This window comes from Budorcas taxicolor, chromosome 8 (assembly GCF_023091745.1).
Source record: "Budorcas taxicolor isolate Tak-1 chromosome 8, Takin1.1, whole genome shotgun sequence".
Classification (NCBI taxonomy): domain Eukaryota; kingdom Metazoa; phylum Chordata; class Mammalia; order Artiodactyla; family Bovidae; genus Budorcas; species Budorcas taxicolor.
In genome coordinates, this window is record NC_068917.1 from 54,111,586 (window position 1) to 54,128,499 (window position 16,914).

At 40.3% G+C, this 16,914-nt stretch overlaps 1 protein-coding gene across 1 annotated transcript in view; it reads left to right on the forward strand.

Moving 5' to 3' along the window:
* OSTF1 (osteoclast stimulating factor 1) overlaps nt 1-16,914 on the forward strand; it is a 55,235-nt gene that overhangs the window by 409 nt on the left and 37,912 nt on the right. The gene's annotated exons all lie outside the window — the stretch shown is intronic.

Here is a 16,914-nt window from a genome sequence, read left to right on the forward strand (position 1 = left end):
GTTGCGTTCGCTCTAGGAGACAGATCGCAAGATTTTCGAGGAATTTAAACATTTACATTTTTAAAGAGGAGTCACCCTCGGTTTTTCAGCGTTGTCATTCGCTGCAACTTTCCCATCGATGTGATGGCTACGTCCCATTGACGCTTTCCTGGAAGACAGGGTCATTGATCTCCCTTAGGGGGGAGAAAAAAGTCTTGAAATGGTTTTTTCTTCATCCACTTCCTCTTTTTTTTTTTTTTTTCCTTCACTGTGTGTCACTGTCAAGTTTGAGTTCTTGACCGGCCAAAGCGAACGGGAAGTGCGCTGGTTATAGGGTGGGGTGGGTAAGCGAGTCTCCTTCGGGACTTTAGAGAGGAGCAGCAAATTGACCTTAAGATCTTGGGAAAAGCGTTTAGGAAACTGTAGTTGAGCTCCTGACTAGAAAAATCTAGGCTGCGGCAGCGTAATCTCAGTTATTACTATTCGGAAATGTCACTTTATAGTGCTGAACAAGTCTTTTCTTTACTCCCTCTGTGAGTTTGTCGAGTTAAACTGGAAAGGGTGAGGGTGAGATTTCCTCAAAGCAGGTCTTTTGGCGAATGTTCCTTGTTCATTTCTTCTTCGATCCCTAGAATATTTTCTGGGACAGGGAGAAAGAATTTAAAAGGGACTGAGGCATTTCAGTTCGATACTGTAACAAACTCATACCTTCATTGGGTAGGTGATTACAGAAAACGTAGAAAATGGACGAGAAATGGCTCTGACATACTCTCAGCGTTTTTCTTCCTGGTCTTAGGTAACTTCGGTATGTTACAGGCTGAAATGTATCTATTTACATCCAGTTTCAAAGTAACCTTGATTAAGAGAGAGTCGTTTCAGTGATTGATTTTTTTCTTGATTTTTCTAAACTTTAGTCAAGCTGTTCAACTTTCATCTCATCCAGTTTTCTTTCTTCACCATCATGCAGTGGTAGTTTCAAGTCATTTTATTTGAAAATTCTGTACACACTCGCATATATGACATAGTCAGTCACCCAGAACCTGAATTTTGGTGGACTGGTGTGTGACTTTGCTGGAACTTTGGCTCTGGTGTGAGCAAAGGTGGGACATGGCTAGGACTGGGCTCTGTGTTTCTTTAGAAATGGAGTCTGATGAGGAATTTGCCTTCTAAGTGCGTTTGTGGAAAATGGCAGCTTTTTAAACTTAAGTATAAATCAGGACCTCAAGTAATCAACACAGCAGAGTTATTCTTTGATAACAGAGTACTTTATTTCAAAGAAGGTCCTGGGAAGCCATTCATGAGGTTTTTCATCTCTAGACATTCGGTGATGTCTGTGCTACAGCTGGAGGGGCACGGATGTGATATGTTTTTGTGTATTTGCCTGGGTGTAGGGATTACACTGTGACCAGTTGGAAATACACTCTCAGGAACCATTTTTGTTGTCTGACCTTACTGCTTTCTCCTTGTACTCAGTAAATCAGAAAGCAAATGGTTAAAAAATGACTACTATTCAGACTCCACATTGATTTGTAAATGAGATCCAAACTAAAATAAGATCACCCTAGAAATAATCTGTCAGTGACCTAATTTACAGTGAGAAATATTACTTTTAATCCAACTTGAAACTTTGTGTGGCCTGGCTTAGTTGAAAACAGAAGGGGCCTATTATAGTCCTGGCTCTCCTTTACAGTGTGCCAGGCACTGATCTAAGCACATTCCGTGTATTATCTCATTTACCTCTCACAATAACCCTATGAGGTCAGTACCTGTATTGTTCCCATTTCACAGATGCGGAAATGAAGCTAAGTCAAGAAAGGTCAAGTTAATGTGCCCAAGATTAGCCACTGAGTGGAGAAGAGTGGGCAGAATTAGAACGCAGGCAGTTTGGCCCCAGAGTCTGAGCTCTTAACCGTGATGTTACTGTGCTTTACATCAAAGCCTACCATTAACTCCTGTCATCGTGTGTACTTCCTGGTAGGCAGGAAGTGGGAAGGAGAGTGTCTCTGGTCCTCAGTCAGACTTTGTTGTCACAAACTCACCCTTTGGCTGTAGCAACAAGAAGAGTGGTGCTGACATTTACTTTCTTGTCCTGTAGGCAAGATAGATGGGTGAAAATGTCAAAAGCAAACTTGGAATTGGAAGGCAGGGTGTATTTAATTCTTAGCTTCTTGGTTTGTTTACACCCCTGCCTCATCCTGAATGAGACTTGATAAAAAAAAAAAAAAAAAAGATGCAGGAAGTGGGGTCCTATAGAGGGAGGGAAGAATAACAAGAGGAAACTGGAGAGAAAGTTATCTTACAGACATGCATGTTGTAAGAACTTGCAAAGTTTCTAAAGAAGGCCTGTAGACTTGGCTCTTTGCTTCAAGCAGAGAGAGAGAACAGATCAATTACTAAGATTCTCAGTGTTCATAAAATTAAAATGTATTACTTGCTCTGAGAAGAGTTATTACAGTGGTAGTGAGATCTGAAATGAACTTCTCATGGGTGGGTTCTCTTTAAGTATTGCAGTGAACTGGACATCTCTACAAGAAACACAAGTGGGACATCATAATGCTAGTCTTTAGAGCTTCCTGCAGTGCAAGATCCAGGTGAAGCAGCATGGTTCAATTTCAGAGGCAGTGTGGAAATGAGGGGAGCTAGGTGAAGGAGGACAGAGGACTTACGGGAAGGTTTTGGTAGCAGTGGACATGTAGCTATAATGTGGGCTGATGTATCTGTCGGGGTGATTGGTGTATACTCAGTAGGGGTACCATTTTCCAAAGGAATGTTCTTTCAGAGTCCTAGTCAGCTGCTGGCAGGAGACCCCTGCCACTTCATTTCCTTTTTTACCTTCCTGAGGTTATACCAGAGTTTCGGTTAGTGGCCATATCCAAAATTCATTTGCTAAACACTTATTAATACATGCAGCTTATATTTCAGGCCCTGTGCTAGACCCTGGCGCTCCAAGGAACAATAAAATAAGATCTTGTCCCTGAAGCTTTTGAAACTAATAGGGGAGATTTAGGTATCTCCGGAAAATATCTTAGATTGTCGCCTGTCTACAATTGGATGGCTGACTTATCCATTTTGCTTGAAAAAAACTTATAGCTAAAAAAGGAAGTAATATGTTTTTGTTACAGAAAATTTAGAAGCTGTAGTACAGAGACCAATGAATAAATAAATGAAAGTATAAAAATCATCCCTAGCTGTCATCTAGTGATAGCTTGAACTGATTCATTTATTCAGAGAGGAAAAAATTATACAAAACTTCAGATCATTTTAGATGAAAACCTTTTCCCTCTCAAAGATGTTATATAAGCAGCTTATGTGTGACATCTTTGAAGTTTTGTAATGTTTTTACTGTAAATATGAAGGAACCCAAAACATTGACATTTGCTTCTTCAAAGCCCCTTGAATTTATTTTCCCAAGACAGTGAAATATTTAGGCTGCTTTACTTCCATCACGAAAATCAATAAGCCATTTAAAAGAATTGGTCAAGGTCAGACAGGCATCAGGCTTCCGGCCATATGGGAAGGTTATCAGACCTGCTTAGAATGAGAGGATTCTAGTCCAAATCTCATTCAACATCCTTTGGCCCATCTTTACATCTTGGGGTGACATTTTCTGATCCCCTTCATCTTATACCTGAGGTCCAGTGAAAACCATTGCCAAATTTGTCTTCACTTGAGTAATGGCCATGGGAAACAAAATACATGGGCTTGGGAAGAGGGAGAGAGACGGGGGACAGACACTTCCTTTTAGTGGGCTGATTTGAACTGTTAAGTCAAATTCTCTATTCATTTGTCATTTCATTCATACTTCGATAAAGCTGGGGAAAAAACATTATGAAACAAATGCCATGGGCTTGGGAAAATAGTTTCAGATATCAGTATATAGAGAGATTTTTGACTCTTTTGAACAGCTTTCTAGTACTCTATTGTATTTACTTAACCAAACCCATGAACCACGCTTCAGTCGTTTCTTCTGTTACAGCAAATAGTGTTACAACAGCCTTGTTGCTTACATGTGTGAGTATATACACAGGACAGAGTCCCGGCAGTGGGATTGTTGTTCCAGAGGGTATGTATTAATACATTGCCACATTCACACACATTTCCAAAACACTCTCCCAAAGAGGGAGTTCTGATTTACTTTCCTACCCAAAATGTTTGAGCATGCCTTACGCATGTGAAAAATTGCCACACATGTGATAGGAGATATTATCAAAGTGTGGTTAGAGGGCTAGAAGTACAAGGCAAGGAGCTTGAAGACCCTGAGATGGTGTTGGTAAAGAGGGAAAAATTAAGTAGCGTCTCCAACGCTGAGTAAGAATTTAGGAGGCAGACATGAGGGAAGTTGTTTGACATGTAAAGAAACGAAATAACTTGACACGATGGCCTGTCCACGTTTGCTTGACTGCACAGGGCCTGAGCTTCTCTCACAGAAGCCAGGGATATTTGGTGTGGAACTGTGAACCCAGGGATATTTGGTGTGGAACTGTGAACTGGAGAAACTGTCCCAAATTAAAGAGAAAGCCTTTTGCCTAGTGTTGCAGTTTGTGAAAAACATTATTGCTCCACGCAGAAAGTGAGCATTTGAATGTCCACATGTGAACCATCTACTCCTGTGTTTATCAATTTGTCAGTGGTTAACAGGAGCTATGGGTGGTTAGTTTGCAGATGTGAGTTAAAGAGGGTCACAGCTTCAGCTCACTCACACAAGTCACTGGTGGGGCTGCTGAGGCCACCCTCCTTTTCATTAATTCTTTCCAGTTGTTTCCCACTCAGTGTTTGAGTATCTGTAGAATTTTTAGAAAGTTACAAGGCAAATCCCTCAACTTACTCTTAGGGTAAGAGTTGGGGGAGAGTTCCGTATTTGTGCATTTTGATGAGCATTTTTAAACTTATTAACTTCCTTAGAATTTGATACATTGCTTTGGTTTTATTTTCTTGGAACCAAAGAAGGTACTAATTCTCACCCCTGTCTCCACCTCCTGCCGCCCCCGTGTGAACTTGAATTTATTAGAGGCGCCAGGTCAGAGGGGGTACAAGTTGCAGATTGGGGGGAAGGTGTAGTGGGCCTGGGCAACCTGTCAGCCAGAGGCCAAGAAGACAGGAGGCCCGAGGGGCCACACCCAGTAGCGCACTGAATCAGCAGGCAAGCAGACAGACTGTTCTTCACCGTGCAATTGTCAGGGCCGAGGGCATGAGAGTAGCTTTGAGAGGAAGTGGAAGAGGTAGGTGCCTGGCTTTAGTTGCTGCTGGGTGGACAGAACAGTGAGGAAGCCCCTACTCAGGCACTTGTGTAAGACAAGCAAGGGGTGGGGGTGGTGGCAGCAGCGGCAAGCCACGGAGGGGACCATGGAGTGGTGAGAGCTTGGGGTCCCTGGAGGGAGGTATCTGGTGGTTCTCTCCTAGTCTATTGCTCCTGTTTCTCAGGGATCCTGAAAGCAGTTTAAGTTCAAATTAAAGGAGACCCTAGAAACTGACTCTCGGGTGTCTAGACCAGGTTTTTTCTCTTGCTGGAGGGTCAGCCTCTTACAGTGATCTGAAAACCGCCCCGAGAGCCTTTCTGACATCCCTGACTCAGGGATTTTACTGGCTTCTGGGGAATTCAGGGCTTCTGTGTCAGGATTCTCTTGTCTATGAGGACAGCCTTGATTCAACCCACTGGTATGATACTTGTATGACTTCCACTTGGAGAGTGTTCTGGGGTGGCTGTATCTTCTAGAAATGTCTTGACCCAATCCATGCTTATGGAGAGGATCCCTCCAAATTCCAGTTCTCTGAGCACAGATAAGAAATGCTAGGCTGAGAGAAGACCCTCCAGGTTTTTTGGCACAGTTGGCAGGTGTCTCCAGACTCCAGATTTGGAAGATTCCACAGTCTCATATTTCCTTCCTTGGAAATCAGACTCTTAGGACTCTCTCTGAATTGTTGTGTATGCAGGTTTACAGGGTTTGGGAGCTGCTTTGGGGGCCTGTTGTTTTGATGAGTTTGTGAAAGTTTGTTGACAGTAGCCCTGTTGTTGTTCATTCGTTCAGTTGTGTCTGACTCTTTGTGACTCCATGGACTGCATCACACCAGGCTCTTCTGTCTGCTGCTATCTCCTGGAGTTTGTTCAGATTCACGTCCATTGAGTCGGTGATGCCATCCAACCATCCCATCTTCAGTGGCATCCTTCTCCTGCTGCCCTCAATCTTTCCCAGCATCAGGGTCTTTTCCAAAGAGTCAGTTCTTCACATCAGGTGTCCAAAGTACTGGAGCTTCAGCATCAGTCCTCCCAATGAACATTCAGGGTTGATTTCCTTTAGGATTGACTGGTTGGATCTCCTTGCCATCCAAGGGATACTCAAGAGTCTTCTCCAGCTCCGCAATTCAAAAGCATCAGCTCTTTAGCTTTCAGTCTTCTTTATGGTCCAGCTCTCACATCCATACATGACTGTTGGAAAAACCGTAGCTTTGACTATATGGGCCTTTGTCAGCAAACTGATGTCTCTGTTTTTTAATACACTGTTTAGGTTTATCATAGCTTTTCTTCCAAGGAGTAAGTGTCTTAATTTCATGGCTGCAGTGATTTTGGAGCCCAAGAAAATAAAATCTGTCCCTGTTTCCACTTTTTCCCCATCTATTTGCCATGAAGTTTTGGGACCGGATGCCATGATCTTAGTTTTTTGAACACTGAGTTTTAAGCCAGCTTTTTCATTCCTTTCACCCTCATCAAGAGGCTGTTTAGTTTCTCTTCATTTTCTACCATTAGAGTGGTATCATCTGTGTATCTGAGGTTGTTGATATTTCTTCTGGCAGTCTTGATTCTAGCTCTAGCTTTGTGCTTCTTCCAGCCCAACATTTTGCATGATGTATTCTGCATATAAGTTAAATAAGCAGGGTAACAATATACAGCCTTGACATCCTGCTTTCCCAATTTTTAATGAATCCTTTGTTCCATAGCCAGTTCTAATGGTTGCTTCTTGACCTGAATACAGGTCAGATATCCCTGGGAGGACCTAAACTGAAGGTATTCTTACTAGTGTTTCAGACAAGAAAACTGTCTGAGAAATATAGCAACAAACACCAGTCCCTCCAAAGTTAGTTTCTGAGTAGTATATCACACCCAAGATTGTTTTCAGCCTAGTTTTTCTGTTGAGGAATAAATCATTCTCTTTTACTCCTCAGAACTCAGGTTCTAAATCAAAGTCACCCAAGGAGCTGCGAATCACAACCTGGGTATACATTGAGAAGAGCTGTTGAGTGGGAGTCAGTGCTTATGGTGACCGCCCACTTCCTCTTTCAGGAAGCCTGTCCCCTCAATAGAGCTGCTTCTAGTTCTTGCCTAATGTCTTCCCACTCAGGAGAGTCCAAGTTTATACCTAAATACTGAGTCTCTAAATGGTCCCTAGGACTTGACACTGACTTAGCAGGAGCTCTGTTCTCCACAATGGGTTCCTGCTCATTTCCTGATTCTCAGTTGGCACTGGACCTCTCTGATGTTTTGGCATCTAATCAGGCACTCCCTTGTTGACTGGCACTGGGATGTATGCTGCTTGGTCTCCCCTGAACACTTGTCTTTAGTTTTCTTGGACATATGTTCCCTGTTATATGGCCTTTGGCTAACACACTGAGCCTTTCCAGCATGCTGTGACCTTAAGATTGGCATGGGTCTATGTCTGATCTTAGACGGATTTCCCATTGGGTGTCCATCCTTCTTCAGACCTAACCTTTGGTAGACCTGAGTGCCATAGTCCGTTGTTGTTGGATCTCTGATTTGGGGACCAAGGCCATGTGCCCGGAGAGCCTTACAACCATATCTTGCCCAGGAGCATCCCGGTTTTCGTCACTGACATCACCTGGCACTTGGCTTCCTGTTTTCTCAGTTCCATGGGCCTCTGCGAATAAACTCACTGCTTCACATAGGATGAGCAGATTTACCTGCAGTGTTAAACAAATCATTGATTTATCAGAATCGTCTTCCCCAATGTGCTTACATTAAAAAATAAGCTAAAAAGAGATTCCTGAGAGAGAAATTCCTTTTTCAGATGAACTAGTTGTTACTGATAGGAATTTAGGCATAAAGATGGGTTAATTAGGCTATTCTAAGACCAAAGTCTGATTTGGAGGGGAGAGAGGCAGAATATAGTAATGGGAAATGAACGTTAGCTTTGGAGTGAAATTCTGATCTCAGTTTTTTTTTTAAATTAACTTATTAGGTCACTTTGATAAGTCAGTCCATAGAGTACTCTGGACCTCAGTTTTTTCGTTTGATTCTAAATCTGATTCTGAATCTCTATTGCCTTAGACTGACTTTTCAAATAATTCCTCAAATTTCTACATAATTTCATCCTGTGCTTTTTATAGAGCCCTGGACATTTTTGGTAGTCCCTTACTCATCTCCCTGCTACTCCCAGTGGTCAGTACCATGGTAATGAAAACATGGAGGAGTTAAATACTTTTTAAGGGCAGTTCATAAATTCACATTTCTATGAGAGAGAGAGGATGGCAGGTGGGCTAGGATGGGGACATAATATATTCTTAATTAGGTCTGGGGTGATTTCACTTAGGTCTCTGGCTACACAGGATGGTGGAGTGTTTTTTTTTTTTTTTCCTTACACCTGCCTAGAAGGCAACATTGAAGTGGCTCTGCAGAAATGTGTCTGGGGTATGCATGCATGCATGGATGCCAATAAGATGCTCGCAAAATGTGGCCATTATTGTTGCAGGAAGGGAGACCACTTCCAGGGCTCAAGAGTGGGCTTTTGTCTACACTCAGAAATTAATTGTCCAAGGAGACGCATGTGCTGACAAAGCAAGAGACTTTATGGGGAAGGGATGCCGGGGCAGAGAGGAGCAGGGTAAGGGAATCCAGGAGAACTACTCTGCCACGTGGCTTGCAGTCTCTGGTTTTATGGTAATGAGGTTAGTTTCCTGTTTGTCTCTGGCCACTCATTCTAACTCAGGGTCCTTCCTAATGGCACTTGCATCTCTCAGCCAAGATGGCTTCCAGCCAGAAGGATTCTAGGAGTTTGGTAGGATGTATGGACTGGTGTCTTCTCTCTCCTTTTAACTTTTCCTAAATTATTCTAGTTGGTGATATCTTGTTACATCTGCCTTGCTTAACTAGGACCTCCTGTTGTAAGATAACTCATGCAAGTGGTTACTAGGTGCCTGGCTGGAGGGTGGTTTCAGTTAGTGGTTTCCCCTAACAATTCCACCCTGAGAGACTTTATACTCAATATACTTCCTGGGAGTTGAGGTAGAGATCTCTTCTACAAATACTTCCTGTTGAGAGTGGGAATAGTCCTACCTAGTAGAGTAGAAGTCTCACCACGAGGTAGTCTTCACCCAAAACCGGCATTCTCCCTCATAGTAACATGAGTTTAGCCTGAAACTGTTGGACCCTGTCAGAGGTAAACAAACAGAAGCAACAACAGAGAATATTTTCCAGGACCATAAAAGACTGTTACTCAACAGTAGCCAAAAGTGTCTGGACTACCTGTCTTAATAGTCTTTTATGGTCCTGGAAAATATTCTCTGTTGTTGCTTCTTCCCATATCTGGAGTTACACTATTACCATTGTTGATCTTGGTATGGTTATGAAACTTCATTTTATCAGAGCTAGAGTCACACTTTTGGAAATGCAGAGAACAATTTAGCTAGCAGTATTAGTGAAGTCCTAAGTAAGAATTTAAGTCAAGAACTTCCATTAGGTGTGACCCATTATATCCCAGATCGTCTTAATCTGTTCTGTACCAATCCTTATCTTTAAGGGAAGTTATATCCATAAGGCACCTAGCCCAGTTTCTTAGTGTTACTATGCTGGTTATCTCTAGTATGGTTTAATTTTCCCCAGCATGAGGGGAGCCTTTATGTTTAAATGACCATACCCTGGTATTAACCTCCTGGTTGCAGATCATGGAGCACCTGATCTTCATCCAAAGATAGGTTACTCAGTTATGCTTCAGAAACAGACTTAGAGTGCTGTTCTCATAATTCAGTTAAGCTTCACAACAATATAACATAACAGCAAGGAACTAGGAAGTGAGTCTCAGGAAATACAGGCCTCAGTAAACAGAGTTAGATTTTGATATCCACTGAAACGTCTCTTTTTCTCTGAAATTACCCTCATTTTTATAAATGTGGTCGACTGCTTGGTTGCTCAGTCATGTCTGACTCTGCAGTCCCGTAGACTGTAGCCCACCCAGACTCTTCTGTCCATGGGATTTTTCAGGCAAGCATACTGGAGTGGGCTGCCATTTCCTTCTCCAGTATAGTCAAATCAAGGTTAACTTTTTCACAAATTAAGTGTGATCAATTGATAAAAGGTATCTCTGAGTCAGGAAAGCCAAGCCAATGACTTGTCACAGATTTCTGCTTAGGTAAATTCTTCCTTTTTGAGGTCTGCAAAGTACCTTCACACTTGTGCACCTGTGAGAAGGTGGCTTTTCTAGTGTATCTGATAAAGCTGCTGGCAGCCTAAGAGTTTCCAGTCCATGGAGGGGTCAGGTAGAGATGAAAGAAAAATATTTCAGTCTGCTTACAGAGGTGTAATTATTAAACTGCTGGTAAGTCATAATTAGATTGAGGGGAAGGGTTTCTTTATATCTGGAAAACACAGATTAAATGTTTCGGATAGAAAAATAAGCATTATAACTGTATTCACCAGTTCACTCCATAACTAATCCTCTTGTTAAACTTTTGATGAAGTCATCAACTTTCCTTAAGATTCTTCTTACCCCGTTCTTCAGTATAATTTGAGATTTAGCAGAGTACAACTGTCTATAAATGACAGAAAGATTTAAAGAGTCATGATTAAATATCTGATCATAATGTAGTTGATAAGAAATTTGCTGTGACATGCAACATTTTGAAATAACTAGAATAGAGCATACTAAATTTTTGAAATTCCATGTAATTTCTAGAATAACCCCAGTTTTAGTCACTCAGTCATGTCCAACTCTTTGTGACCCCTTGGACTGTAGCCTGCCAGGCTCTTCTGTCCATGAGATTTTCTAGTCAAGAATACCAGAGTGGGTTGCCATTTCCTTCTCCAGGGGATCTTCCTGACCCAGAGGTTGAACCCTGGATTCGATTGCAAGCATATTCTTTACCATCTGAACCACCAGGAAAGCCTAGAATAGACTGTACTGTATTAATAATATACTAATAATATACATTATTAATGATAATAATGTACGAATCCATAATGTATTAATAATATCCATACATTATGGATATATATATTTTAAAAGGTTATCACTCATGTAATAATAATGCTCACCAAATAATTTAATGTACTAGTTAATATTTCTGTCTGAGATGCATTATGGCCTTCTAAAACATTTCAAAGTTAGCTGGAGGTCAAAAGAACTACAATTAAAAATTTATGTTTTGGAAGTTTGTCAGAAAAATATCAAAAGATTTTGAAGTTTGTCTGAAAAATATAAATCCTATCTACTCAGTCAAATAGGATCATGGGTCTCTGTGAAACAGTAGTTATTCACTTAGCCAAAGTAACAATATAGTCCATGGGATCGCAAAGAGACGGACAAGACTGAGCAACTTCACAAACCCCCCGCCCCCCCAAAAAGTAACAATAAAATATTTCAAAGGCAAATACAGAACAGATCACTTAAAAGGTAAAGAAACTTAAAATCTGTTATCAAAGGCAATCCAGTATTTTAAGAAAAGTTGTCCTCATATCAGAGAGAGAAGCTTAAGTTTTAGACCAGCTTAGTTTTAAGATATAGTTACTCAATTTAATTTATTCTAAACTTAGCCAGTCCTGACTATGTACAAAACTCTTTTTTCAGGGTCCACTTCCCACAATCCTCCCCTCACTTTCTGTATCCATTACTTTTTCTTTTTCATCCAGAAATCATTAGCTCTCAGGCAGATTTCTTTTCTTTTTCCTAATAAAATGCAATTCTATTCCTCATATACCCTCTTTATTGCTCATATACCCTCATATAGCCAAAAACATATATCCGGCTTCCTAATGTATACTGAAATGCTCCCTTTATTATTTCTATTAATGCTAATTACATGTCTGAATTAGACTCCTCAACTCTTGAAAACCTTAATTTCTAGTGAAAACTAAGAATGAAGCAATTATGAACTGTCTTACTTTAGCATTCTGTAGATTGGTGAACATCAATTCCTGTGATAATTTTAAAAACATTTGCTTTTTTATAGAGAACATCTCAGGGTAGCTCCAAGCATATTCATTAATAGTCCTAAATATCTTTAGTTTCTCTATTTAGTAATTGATGTCTCAGTATCTTATTTTATTTGGGAATGGCCAAGCTATTCAACAGATTTCCATTATTTAAAGCTTAATTAACACAGCTGTAAAATTTCACATTACCAAATATCTGAAAGATCATGCTCAAGTAGACATTCCTAAAACATAATTATTCTTTAAAAGTTCATCCAAAGCATTTATTACACTTATAAAAATTTCATCATACCAAATTATTTTTCTTGCTGACAAATTTGCAACAGATATAATAAGGCCTTGTTTGACTTCTATTAAACCGAGGCACAATAAAGATATTATGTTTAATGTTGGCGACTCTAAAGACAAGTCTGTGTTAATTAGATCAACAAGCTTAAACATTAATACCAAATATTAATATAATATTGAATATTTCCCAGTTCACGTGAACTGAAATTAATTCTGGCCAGTTACCTTGTGTGTGTGTGTGTTTTTTTTTTTTTGAGAATTTATATAAGCACTTAATTTCCTTTAATCTAATTAAGTAGTGCTCACTTACAAATTAATTTTGCTAATACCATCCAAAGGTAAAAACAAGGAAATGGCAACCCACTCCAGTACTCTTGCCTGGAGAATCCCATGGAGGGAGGAGCCTGGTAGGCTATAGTCCATGGGGTCGCAAAGAGCTGGACAAGACTGAGTGACTTCACTATTCACTGTTCACTAATGCACACATAAACGTATAGACAGGCACAACCAGAGATCTCACCACCTCATTTTCTAAACTTAGCTGTGAATCAGGTATTACAGTATAAAACTCATTAGCTTATAAATAACAGTTGTAATAGATAAAGTTTAAAAGGCTTCTTACCCATTCCCCTCCTCCCCCACCCTAGTCTCAGTAATTAGATATGGTCTAGATAAGTGAGCCTGAGAGCTCTAATCAAGCACACAGAGAGAAAATCAAGTTCTCTGCTCAGTCATGTTCAACTCCTTGTGACCCCATGGACTGTAGCCCACCAGGCTCCTCTGTCCATGGCATTTTTCAGGCAGGAAATACTGGAGTAGGTTGCCATTTCCTACTCTAGGGGATCTTCTTGCCCCAGGGGTCAAACCCTGTCTCTTGTGTCTCCTGCATTGGCAGGCGGATTCTTTATCAGAAAGGAGGGTTTTCAATGCTTTTCTCTAAAAGCTGATTGATAGTCCTCCTGTAAGAGAGTGATTCTCAGCCCACCCGTTACTCTGTCAGTTATGTAGATCTGACACAAGAAACCAATTTGTTCAAGAAAATAACATTTACATACTTATAGGGCTTCCGATATAATGGCAATGTTAAGAACGTAGACTTGTACTAATGGGAATAAGTTTTAGTTAGACTTGTATTGATGGGAATAAGTTTTATTGCTGTAACTTTAGACTCAAATACAAAAAATTTGGTTCACAGTTGAAAATTATTATAGTGATCTTGAGTGTTAATTTTTCCCTAAATGTCTTTATAGATAAGGGACTGCAGTTTGTTAGGACAGATGACAAGAAGGCAGGGCACTTGTGCATCTGGATGGTGGGACACATTCCTAGTAATTATTATGGAAGCCTGCAGTTTGGGTGACCACTGAATATTGGTGGAAAGCCAAACCCTAGAGAGTGCAGAGTGTCCCCTCTTCCGTCCCTGTGGGCAGAGCAGTTATTTTCACTGTCTACCCTTCCACATTATAAACAGCAGATAGTTCTGCAGACTCAAGGGAGGGGACCAGAGGTTTTCCTAGAAGTTTAAGAACAAATTCCAAATTCCCTATGACCCCATGTTTCTGAAAAAGAGAAATGATCTTCTGGGCATCCATTAATGAAAAAGAGTTTTAAAAAAAATCCTTAAGCAATTTGCCTTGGGTCTTAGAGTGCTGAGGTTAGTCCCTGAAAGTAAGCATGTAACCCTCAGGAATTTTATCACAGCTCCACCCGAGGCCTAGAGTAGAAGGAAGATTTTCCTACGAATGGTCCTATAATTATCCTGTTTTAATTATAACTCCAGAAAACTACAGCTGTTTGTGTTTGTCTCTGTCTAGCCTTTGGGGAAATCCTCAGGACTTAATTCTCACTCCCTCGTCCTCCCAACAGCTAATCTGGTTTGGAAAAATACCTGAACATTTGTTTGGGTTAAGATTCTCCCCTGACCTTTTCCAGGAGTCATTTGGACTTTTTGGGTCTTTCCAGACCTTCCAGTTGTAGCCCCTCCTTTCCATAAACAGTGTTGACTTTCAGAACCAGGTTGATTTGGGTGGAGGAACTCACAACTGAGCACATCCCCTTTCTGGGGGCTGAGTCTTCAGCAATGCCAGGTCTGGCCCTGGGATGTAGCTTCCAACAGAGGTGTTATGTCCAACTTTTCTGGGGCCACCTGGAACGTGACCCTTGGGAGCACTTCACAAACCTTTTGAAGGAGCAGTAGTATATGACTTGAGAAGGAATGCAGTTAGGGAAACAGTTTCCAGTTTAAAGGCTGTTGTCCTAGTGAGTCGATGATCTTGAAATAGCTTAGACATCTTGTTGGTTTCCTATAGGTGACCTTCTGAACTCACTTTCCTGTTTTTGGTTCTGTTATAATTTTGGATAGAAACTTGTTTAGAGTCTCTCATATGTGCTATAGAAGAAAATTTGAATTATTTTTTCTGAACTGAGAGAGACTCAAAGTTTTTGCTTACTCTTTGCTTCCACTTATTACGTTTTCCTGTTGTGTTTGATAATATTTTTCACTCATCCAGAGTGTATTATACAAGAGTTCTAGGATTAACTAGAAGTAGTAAAATGCTCTCACTACAGATTTGACCCCTGTGTGTCTATTAGGTAGGTAGGAAGTGGGTCCTTTAACTCTGTTCTATGTCTCTAGAGATTCTCTAATCATTTTCTTAAATATAGTATATATCTTTGTCCCTATATCAGATTTTAAGGGGTTCTGCTTTAAATAAAGGAAACATTTTTATCATCATGTTATCTTGCTAGCTTTTGTCTTTATAGAGGACTAAGACCGTTTGTTTTGTTATTGTTGCAGAGTTTTATTTTCTATGTACAATTGTAATTCCCTAAGGAATTAGTCATTCATGAAGTCTTTAAGCTTGTCCATATATTATTTGCTCAAAATTTTAAAAAATTTCTTGAAAAAATAGAATACTTTCCAAGGCCATTTTTAATATATTCTGAGAGTATTTTATTTTTGCAAGGAGTACCAGATATCTAATCTGAAAAATTCCCATTTGATCTCTAAACACCGGTTATGTACATTCATATATAAATGTAATGATAAGTATTTCTGAAAATTTTTTTGTTTTTGAGTGTGTGTTTCCTGGGTCATGATATGCAAAATGTTTCTTGTTATGGGTCTCAGAAAAATTTGAGAACTCTCTAGCCTGTCTGCACTCATGTCCCCAGCCTAATCTCTCACCATTTCGCCTGCCAGGCTTCAGGCCTGTTGATCTTCAAGACATTCCTAGGCCACCTTTCACCCTTTCTGGCCTCCAGCCCCTCTGTCTACGTTCTGCTCTGTATTCTAGTCTGACCTAGACTGCCACCAGCCCCTCTTTTCAACTCCTATTATTTTTCCAAAAACAAAGTAGGTGCCATCTCCCATACGACCAGCACTGACCTAAAAATCTCACTGTCTGTGTTACTTACAGGATCCCTGTATTCTCATTTTTGTGAGTGTACTTGGTGTTACAGTTGCTTGTCTTTCCACCCATAATTTTTTTTTTTTTGGTAGTGAGATCAGAGAGTCCAAGAGGACAAAAGAGAACTCATATTAATAAATACTCTGCTGATAAATAAAGTGCACATAAATTTTTGGCTCAATAGGATATTAAACTAGACCACCTATTCCTGGTTATATATGGGATTTATATTCTTTTAGATAAGAAAATAGAGAAGAAAATAAACATGACTTATAGTTCCACCACCCAGAGATGAGTGTTAACATTGTAGTGTTGTTTCCTTCCAGTTTTTCTTCTATGCATATCTTTATTTTACATAGCTGATTGTATATATAATATTACCACCTGTGACATTATGTTTATGTACCTGTAAAATGTAAGCATATCTTCCAAAAGCTTATTTATAAAGGTCATAATAAATCCTTTTTTAATCAATTACTGTGATAACCTGTATTCCAATGTATGCATACATTTATATGTTCATGCATTTCTGTTTTTTTTCCTATAATTCTGTATTCATTGCCATTATAGACTGTTTATGTTCCCCCAAAATTCGTGTACTGAAGCCTTAAACCTAATGTGATAGGGATGGGACCTTGGGGGAAGTAATTAGGGTTAGGTTAGGTCATGAGGTTGGGACCCACCTGGTGGGATTTTTAAAAGGAGTGAGAGAGAGATCTATGTGTGTGCATACCAAGGAAGGGCCATGTGAGCACGCGGTGAGAAAGTAGCTATCTGCAAGCCAGGAAGAACCCTCTCACTAGAAACCAAATTTGCCAGCACCTTGATCCTGGACTTCCCAGCCTCTGTCTAGAACTGTGAGAAGTAAATGTCTGTTGTTCAGGTGCCCAGTTCATGGTATTTTGTTGAGGCAGCCTGAGCTGACTGAGGACACTGGCTATAGGTCTCAAAATGACAGTGAGGTTTAAAACTCTAACTGAATTCTTTAATAGCCACTAAAGAATATAATATTCTTCCCTGGTGGCTCAGATGGTAAAGAATCCGCCTGCAGTGCAGGAGACCTGGGTTCAATCCCTGGGTTGG